At 45.2% G+C, this 7,815-nt stretch overlaps 1 pseudogene; it reads left to right on the forward strand.

Annotated features, from left to right (window-relative positions):
- Positions 1-3,542: 3,542 nt before the first annotated feature.
- LOC113880468 lies at positions 3,543-7,360 on the forward strand (annotated as a pseudogene).
- The last annotated feature ends 455 nt before the right edge of the window (positions 7,361-7,815 follow it).

Genomic DNA, 7,815 nt, shown 5'->3' on the forward strand with positions numbered 1-7,815 from the left:
CTGTATGCAGGTCAAGAAGCAACAGTTAGAACTGGACATGGAACAATAGACTGGTTCCAAATCGGAAAAGGAGTACATCAAGGCTGTATATTGTCACCCTGCTTATTTAACTTATATGCAGAGTACATCATGAGAAATGCTGGATTAGATGAAGCACAAGCTGGAATCAAGATAGCTGGGAGAAATATCAATAACCTCAGATATGCAGATGACACCACCCTTATGGCAAAAAGCAAATAAGTACCAAAGAGCCTTTGGATGAAAGTGAAAGAGGGGAGTGAAAAAGTTGGCTTAAAACTCAACATTCAGAAAACGAAGATCATGGCATCTGGTGCCATCACTTCATGGCAAATGGATGGGGAAACAGTGGAAACAGTGGCAAACTTTATTTTGGAGACTCCAAAATCACTGCAGTTGGTGACTACAGCCATGAAATTAAAAGATGCTCCTTGGAAGAAAAGTTACGACCAACCTAGACAGCATATTAAAAAGCAGAGACATTACTTTGCCAACAAAGGTCCGTCTAGTCAAGGCTATGGTTTTTACAGTGGTCATGTATGGATGTGAGAGCTGGACTCTAAAGAAAGCTGAGCGCTGAAGAACTGATGCTTTTGAACTGTGGTGCTGGAGAAGACTCTTGAGAGTCCCTTGGACTGCATGGAGATCCAACCTGGAGGATTCAATATGTCAAAGTGGGGCTTATCAAGTCTGTATATCACAGCTTGGCCTTGGTCCCTGTGGGAGCTCAGAAAAAGCAGCACATAGTTCCCTGGGGGTTTGGAAGGATGACCAGGAGGTTTCCAGGGAGAGGGGAAGGGGAAGGGAATCCAAGGCAAAAGAAAAAGCACAAAAGCATGGAGGTGGGATGACAGGAGTGGACTCGACAACTGCTCAGATGCAGACGTGGGGGAAACTCAAGCATGGTGAGCAGGAGTGTGAAGGAGGAAGCAAGGGAGAAGCTGGAGAGGTGGGCTGGACTGGAGCCCAGTCACTAGGAGCCACAAAAGAGCCCTAGAAAGCTCCTCTGTCAACTGCAGGAAGCGGTGGAGGAGAGCAATGGCGTGCTACATGCATGCGGAGGAGGGGCCCGCCTGGGGACGACCCTTGTCATCCCCAGCCTGATGGCTAAGATGGTCCTCTCTCTTGCAGGGAACACGGAAGGAGACCCGAGTCCAGCCGTCAGGCTCAGGAGAGCTGAGAGGGCTCTCAGACAACCAGGGAAGCCCCGAGGGGTTGGAGCTGGGCAAGCATTACACTTGAAGCTACTCAAGGAATGAGGGTGCAGGCAACAAACAGACGATTTTGACTGACATTCACATGAGATAAGACACAAACCACTCAACATCACAGTCATCTAAGTCTATGCCCCAACCACTAACACCAAAGAAGCTGAAGGGGAATGATACTATGAAGACCTAGAAGACCTTCTAGAACTAACACCAAAAAAAAAGATTTCCTTTTCATTATAGGGGACTGGAATGCAACAGTAGGAAGTCAAGAGATACCTGGAGTAACAGGCAAGTTTGTCCTTGGAGTACAAAACGAAGCAGAGCAAAGGTTAACAGTTTTGCCAAGAGAACACACTGGGTCATAACAAACACTCTCTTCCAACAACACAAGAGATGACTCTACACATGGACATCTCCAGATGGTCAATACTGAAATCAGATCGATTATGTTCTTGCAGCAAAAACAAGACCTGGATCTTACTGTGGCTAGATCAGGAACTCCTTATTGCCAAATTCAGACTTAAACTGAAGAAAGTAGGGAAAACCACTAGACCATACAGGTATGACCTAAATCAAATCCCTTATGATTACACAGTGGAGGTGACAAATAATCACGAGATCAGATCTGATAGGGTTTCTGAAGAACTATGGATGGAGGTCCATAACACTGTACAGGAGGCAGTGACCAAAATCATCCCAAGGAAAAAGAAATGCAAGAAGGCAAAGTGGTTGTCTGAGGAAGCTTTACAAATAGCTGAGGAAAGAAGAGAAGTTAAAGACAAAGGAAAAAGGGAAAAATAGACCTACCTGAAAGCAGAGTTCCAGAGAATAGCAAGAAGAGATGAGAAAGCCTTCCTAAGTGAACAATGCAAAGAAATAGAGGAAAACAATAGAAAGGGAAAGACTAGAGATCTCTTCAAGAAAATTAGAGCTACCAAGGGAACATTTCATGCAAGGATGAACACAGTAAAGGACAGAAGTGGTAAGGACCTAACAGAAGCAGAAGATATTAAGAAGAGGTGGCAACAATACACAGAAGAACTGTACAAAAAAAGGTCTTAATAACCCAGATAACCATGACGCTGTGGTCACTAACCTAGTCAGACATCCTGGACAGTGAAGTCAAGTGGGCCTCAGGAAACATTACTATGAACAAAGTTAGGAGAGGTGATGGAATTTCAGCTGAGCTATTTAAAATCCTAAAAAATGATGCTGTTAAAGTTCTGCATGCAGAAAGTCAGCAAATTTGGAAAGCTCAGCAGTGGCCACAGGACTGGGAAAGGTCAGTTTTCATTCCAATCCCAAAGAAGGGCAATGCCAAAGAATGCTCAAACTACTATACATTTGCGTTCATTTTACATGCAAGTAAGGTTATGCTCAAAATCTTTCAAGCCAGGCTTTGGCAGTTCATGAACTAAGAACTTCCAGATAAACAAATTGCCAACATTGGTTGTATCATAGAGAAAGGAAAAGAATTCAAGGAAAACATCTACTTCTGCTTCACTGACTAGATAAACAAATTGCCAACATTGGTTGTATCATAGAGAAAGGAAAAGAATTCAAGGAAAACATCTACTTCTGCTTCACTGACTACACTAAAGCCTTTATGTGGTTCACAACAAATTGTGGAAAATTCTTAAAGAGATGGGAATACCAGACCACCTTACCTGTCTCCTGAGAAACCTGTATGTTGGTCAAGAAGCAACAAAACTGGACATGGAACAAGGACTGGTTCAAAACTGGGAAAGGAGTATAACAGGCTGTATTTTGTCACCCTGCTTATTTTATGTGCCAGTGGCAGCCTGTTCATACAAAGGCCTATGAAGGCCTGGTGCACAAGTGAGAAGACAAGAAATCCTCTTGGCTCATCATGGTCACTCACTCACTCCAAGGATTCCACCCAACAGATACTAACTTTAAGCAAGACACTAACCTCAACAGGATACTAACCTCAAGCAGCTCCCACTGGATTAGTCCAAAATAAGCTTTAAATCTAAAGAATCAGACTGCCTACTGTCCAGGTCACAGCCTAACCCCGGGTACGCAGATACAATGAAACAAGGAGAAGCTGGCCTCTGACTCCTTATGCGAGAGGCAAAAAGTGACACCTCTGCAGACATGGGGAGCCAGTTTCGGAATTCTCAGCTTCGGAGGAATGTCCAAAACGTTTCGTTCAGTTTTCCCTTCTACTGAAGATATCCCGAATTCCCAAGGTTTTTTTTTTTTTTTTTTTTTCCTTTTAGTTGCTGCAACTAATCCCCATGCCGCAACTAAGACCTGGTACAAAGACAGAAAGATTTTTACCAGCGAGATATGGGCAACAGGCTTCTCACCTTGAGTCACGTGGAAAGTAGTGTTCAGGCAAAAGGGCTTAAAATGAAAGACAGTGCAGGTAGGTGTGTGTCTTCCTCGAAAGCGGACTATCCCAATAGGAGATCAGATTTTACGTTCCAGCTAAGAGAACAAGCCTCAGTCCCCGAAATCTCTTCCCACCTACAATGGATGAAGATTGGGCGACTTCGATTCGACGTATACTCTCCTGCTCCCGTTATCTGCAGCGCCAGGCTGCCGATGAGGCGATTCCCGGCGTCCCCAGCCCCACTCCAGCCCCGCGAGCCCCGCAGCGCCCCTCCTCCGCATTCCCCACTATCCAGCCCGCCGCAGCAGCGTCCCGGGGTCCACCTTGTTTCCAAAGGCCAGCTTCAGCGAACCGAATGTGCCCCGGGTGCACAGGAACTTGAATACTTCCCAGAAGCAGCGCCACATCGCTCCAGGCAGCAGGAGGTGCTGGAATCCGGGGGAGCCGTCGGGGAAGGCAGCGGCGCACACCTTACCCCAAGCGGCCTTTGGCCTTCCTGCCACGTGTGCGCTCGCCGCGACAGACACCAGGCTAGATCGAGAGAGTTCAGCGATTGGACGGCGGCCCCACGTGACGAGACGCTCACGTTGGTTGGGTGGCCAATAGAGGCTCAGCGAAGGCCTGGAGGGGCGGTTGCCGGCAGAGACGCTGGGAGACTTGCCTCCATGGTATGCTGCTTTCCGCGTTAGGTTTAACTGCGCAGAACACTCCTGGCCAGATGTATGAGGTCGACTGTGGTACTGTGGTTGCTGTTGTGGAATAACTCTTCGTGGCCTAGCAGTTTGAATCCTTGTCGTTCGGTGTCAATATGGGCTTCCCCTCCCAGGTGTCGCCCCACATCTGTTCAATTGGACTGTGTGTTTTAACAAGTCTCCCGGGAGATCTACATGCGCCTTACATATGCTTGGGCACAGAGTGCCAGAGACCTGCAGACTCAGCAAGAAAGCGGACTTGGGTTAAGGCTTCTGACAATTCAAAAGGCCCAGATGTCCCAGTGCCCAATATCGTGAGCAGCTCATTACCGTTGCTACAAATGTTTGAGTAAACAGATTATGATTTGATGATAAAAGATAAAATTAAGAAACTTATTAATACGATGATGTTAACTAGAGCACCCTGAACTGGGACTATGGAGGGCAAGGAATACCTTATCCCACATTTATTTAAAAAGCAATGGAAACAAACCTCAGAGATGGCTAATGGACAAAAGATGATCCATTGAGTTCTGGGAGACCCACTCAAACTCTCCCTCAACTTCAGGGGCCAAAGTCACAAATTTAAGAGGCTACAGGGCCCAGGGAGGGAATATGAATGTGCAAAATTCCCCACACCGGTTACAGTGAGACAGGAAGGATGGGTGTGGCCTGTGATGACCTAGGGAGTGAATATCTTGTGTCTTACGCCTTCTCTCCAACCTTCCCTCAGTCTTTTCCTCTCTTCACTCTGTCCATTTCTCAGTTAAACCAATGAGCTAATAATAATATATACTCTGCTGCTGCTAAGTCGCTTCAGTCGTGTCCGACTCTGTGCAGTCATAGACGGCAGCCCACCAGGCTCCACCATCCCTGGGATTCTCCGAGCAAGAACACTGGAGTGGGTTGCCATTTCCTTCTCCAATGCATGAAAGTGAAAAGTGAAAGTGAAGTCGTGTCTGACTCTTAGCAACCCCATGGATTGCAGCCCACCAGGCTCCTCCATCCATGGGATTTTCCAGGCAAGAGTTACTGGAGTGGGGTGCCATTGCCTTCTCCAAATATATACTCTGGGCCAGGCCTATTCCAGGCAGCAGAGATGCCAGGATGACTTAAGGTCCTGGCATTCCTCCAGTTTTGGCTTTTTGCAAAACTCAATTCTAACTCCGTCCTGAGCTGGCCTAAGGCTTTATCTCCTTTTCCTTTATCTGATTGACTTTATGTATTGAATTGTGGCCCCTAAAAAGACGTTTTGAAGTCCTCATCCCCAGTACTTGTGAATGTGACCTTATTTGGAAACAGAGTTTTCTCATCCTGCAGCGGCTTGAAGCAGGATTTCAGTTGCCAGCCAGAGTGCCGTAATTCTAGGCTGCAGCAGTTACCTTCATGGTAATTGGAATCACTTTTATGAGGCATTTCTTCTGGCTTTTATGTGGCCAATCATCTTTCTTTGCCTGAAGTGAGTATATACCAGGCAGAGCAAGGTATATACTTGGTGTATCTCAGGGGCCTCCCATGTGTGAGCACACACCTCTTAGCCAAGATGGGTTCTAGCGGAGAGGCCTATGGGTAGGTTGCTATCACTTACATGAGGTGATGCCCTCTCCCTTTTGACCTCCGAGGAACTTTTCTGTGCATGTATAGTTGGGAAGGTCTCACTGACCTTGAGAATGAGAAATACGAGGTCTCTTATCTGGGCAGGGCTCAGCTCTTCTCTAAATCCTGCTACTTTGGAGTATCTGTCCACAGGGAATAATTCCAGCTGCTGAGCCTGGGGCCCATCTATCTCTTGCCTCAGAGTCATTGCAAATGTAGGCAAATTAAGGTCATTAGAGTGAGTCCTACTCTGACTAGTGTTCTTAGAAGGACATATGTACACCTATGGCTGATTCATGTTGTTTTGACAGAAAACAAAATTCTATAAAGCAATTACCCTTCAATTAAAAAACAAAAAGGAGACAGAGGTGGGAGAAAGCCACGTGGCCATGGAAGCAGAGACTGGAATCATACATCAAAAAACCAAGGGACCTTCTCCCGCCATTGGCCACTGAGGGCTGAGGCCTGAGGCTGCCAGAAGCAGATGAGCGGCATGACCGGCGGTGCCAACAGCAGGGACAGGGCTCACGCCTGGCCGCACGTGTTCCTGCTCCCTGCATTCTCAAAATGACAACATTTTTGAGATGGAAAACAGATTAGCGGTTGCCGGGATTAGAGAGTATTTAAAGGATGCTTCAAAGAAGATGAAAAGTAGGCTTGTGTTGGTAAAACTGGCTAACCCATGTTCAGGGGAAGGAGCCATTTACTTGTTCAATATGTGTCTACTGCAGCTTTTGAAATAAAAGTTTTCAAGGAAAAAAACCCATTCTTGGTTTATAAATGAATCAGTTCCATCAGGAGGTCTTCTTCACTTTGCCACACCTGTGGACCCGCTGTTTCTGCTTCTCCACTACCTTATAAAGGCCGATAAAGAGGGGAAGTTTCAGCCCCTGGATCAAGTTGTGATGGATGACATGTTCCCAGATTGCATCTTGTTGCTGAGACTTCTTGAACTTGAGAAATTACTTTGACACATTACAGAAGAAAAAGAAATAGATATGAAGAAATACTGCAAGTACAGCAAAGAGAAGACATTAAAATGGTTAGAAAAAAAGGTTAATCAGACTATGGCAGCATTAAAAACCAGTAAGGTAAATGTCAGTGCCTGGGTACAGTCTACTGCATTTTTCTCTGGTGGCCAGGTTTCCAGTGACAAAGACGAGGATTATGTTTGTTATGCCCATGGTCTGATATCTGATTATATCCCTAAACAAGTGATGACATCTAAATATTTAAAGCTTCCAAAACCTCCAGCTTCAGTGCCGAACCCTCCATCAGAGAAAGCAAAGTTATCAGATGAGCCTGTAAAGTCAAAAGAAGATTACACTAGGTTTAATTTCAAAGACTTCAAGACTGTAAAGGAAAATAGCAAAATGACCACAGCTCAGAAGGCTCAGGCTAAAGTTGACAAGAGTGGAATGAAAAGTATTGATTCCTTTTTTGGTGCAAAACATGTTAAAAAAAAATTAGATTTGAACCGTTGAAAGTGAAATTGAGCAAAAATATCTGCCTTCTTCATGTCCCACTTTCATCCTTCCTCCTTGCTGCTGTACTTCCGAACCCTTAATTATCACCTTTTGAAAAAAGATAGGATGAGGGCAATTTTCAGATTCACTCAAACATTTCTTTGAATTTTGTGTTTCCTGAATATGGGAAAAGTAATTGGGAAACATCACGGATTATATATAGCCTTTGGAATTTATTTGACATCATGAAAAGTAATCGTGAGTAGAATTAACCTTTAGCATCACAAATTCCTCAATAAACTGACATGTGACAAAAAAAAAACAAAAAAAAACAAAACCAAGGGATGCCAAGGGTTGCTAGCAACACCACAAGAGAGGAATGAAACAGATTTTCCTCTGGAGCCCTCAGTCTTGACTTTGAAAAGCCCTAACTGAACGTCCGGTCTCCAGAACTGTGCAAGAATAAATTTGTT

The sequence above is a fragment of the Bos indicus x Bos taurus genome, chromosome 22 (genome assembly GCF_003369695.1).
Source record: "Bos indicus x Bos taurus breed Angus x Brahman F1 hybrid chromosome 22, Bos_hybrid_MaternalHap_v2.0, whole genome shotgun sequence".
NCBI lineage: Eukaryota > Metazoa > Chordata > Mammalia > Artiodactyla > Bovidae > Bos > Bos indicus x Bos taurus.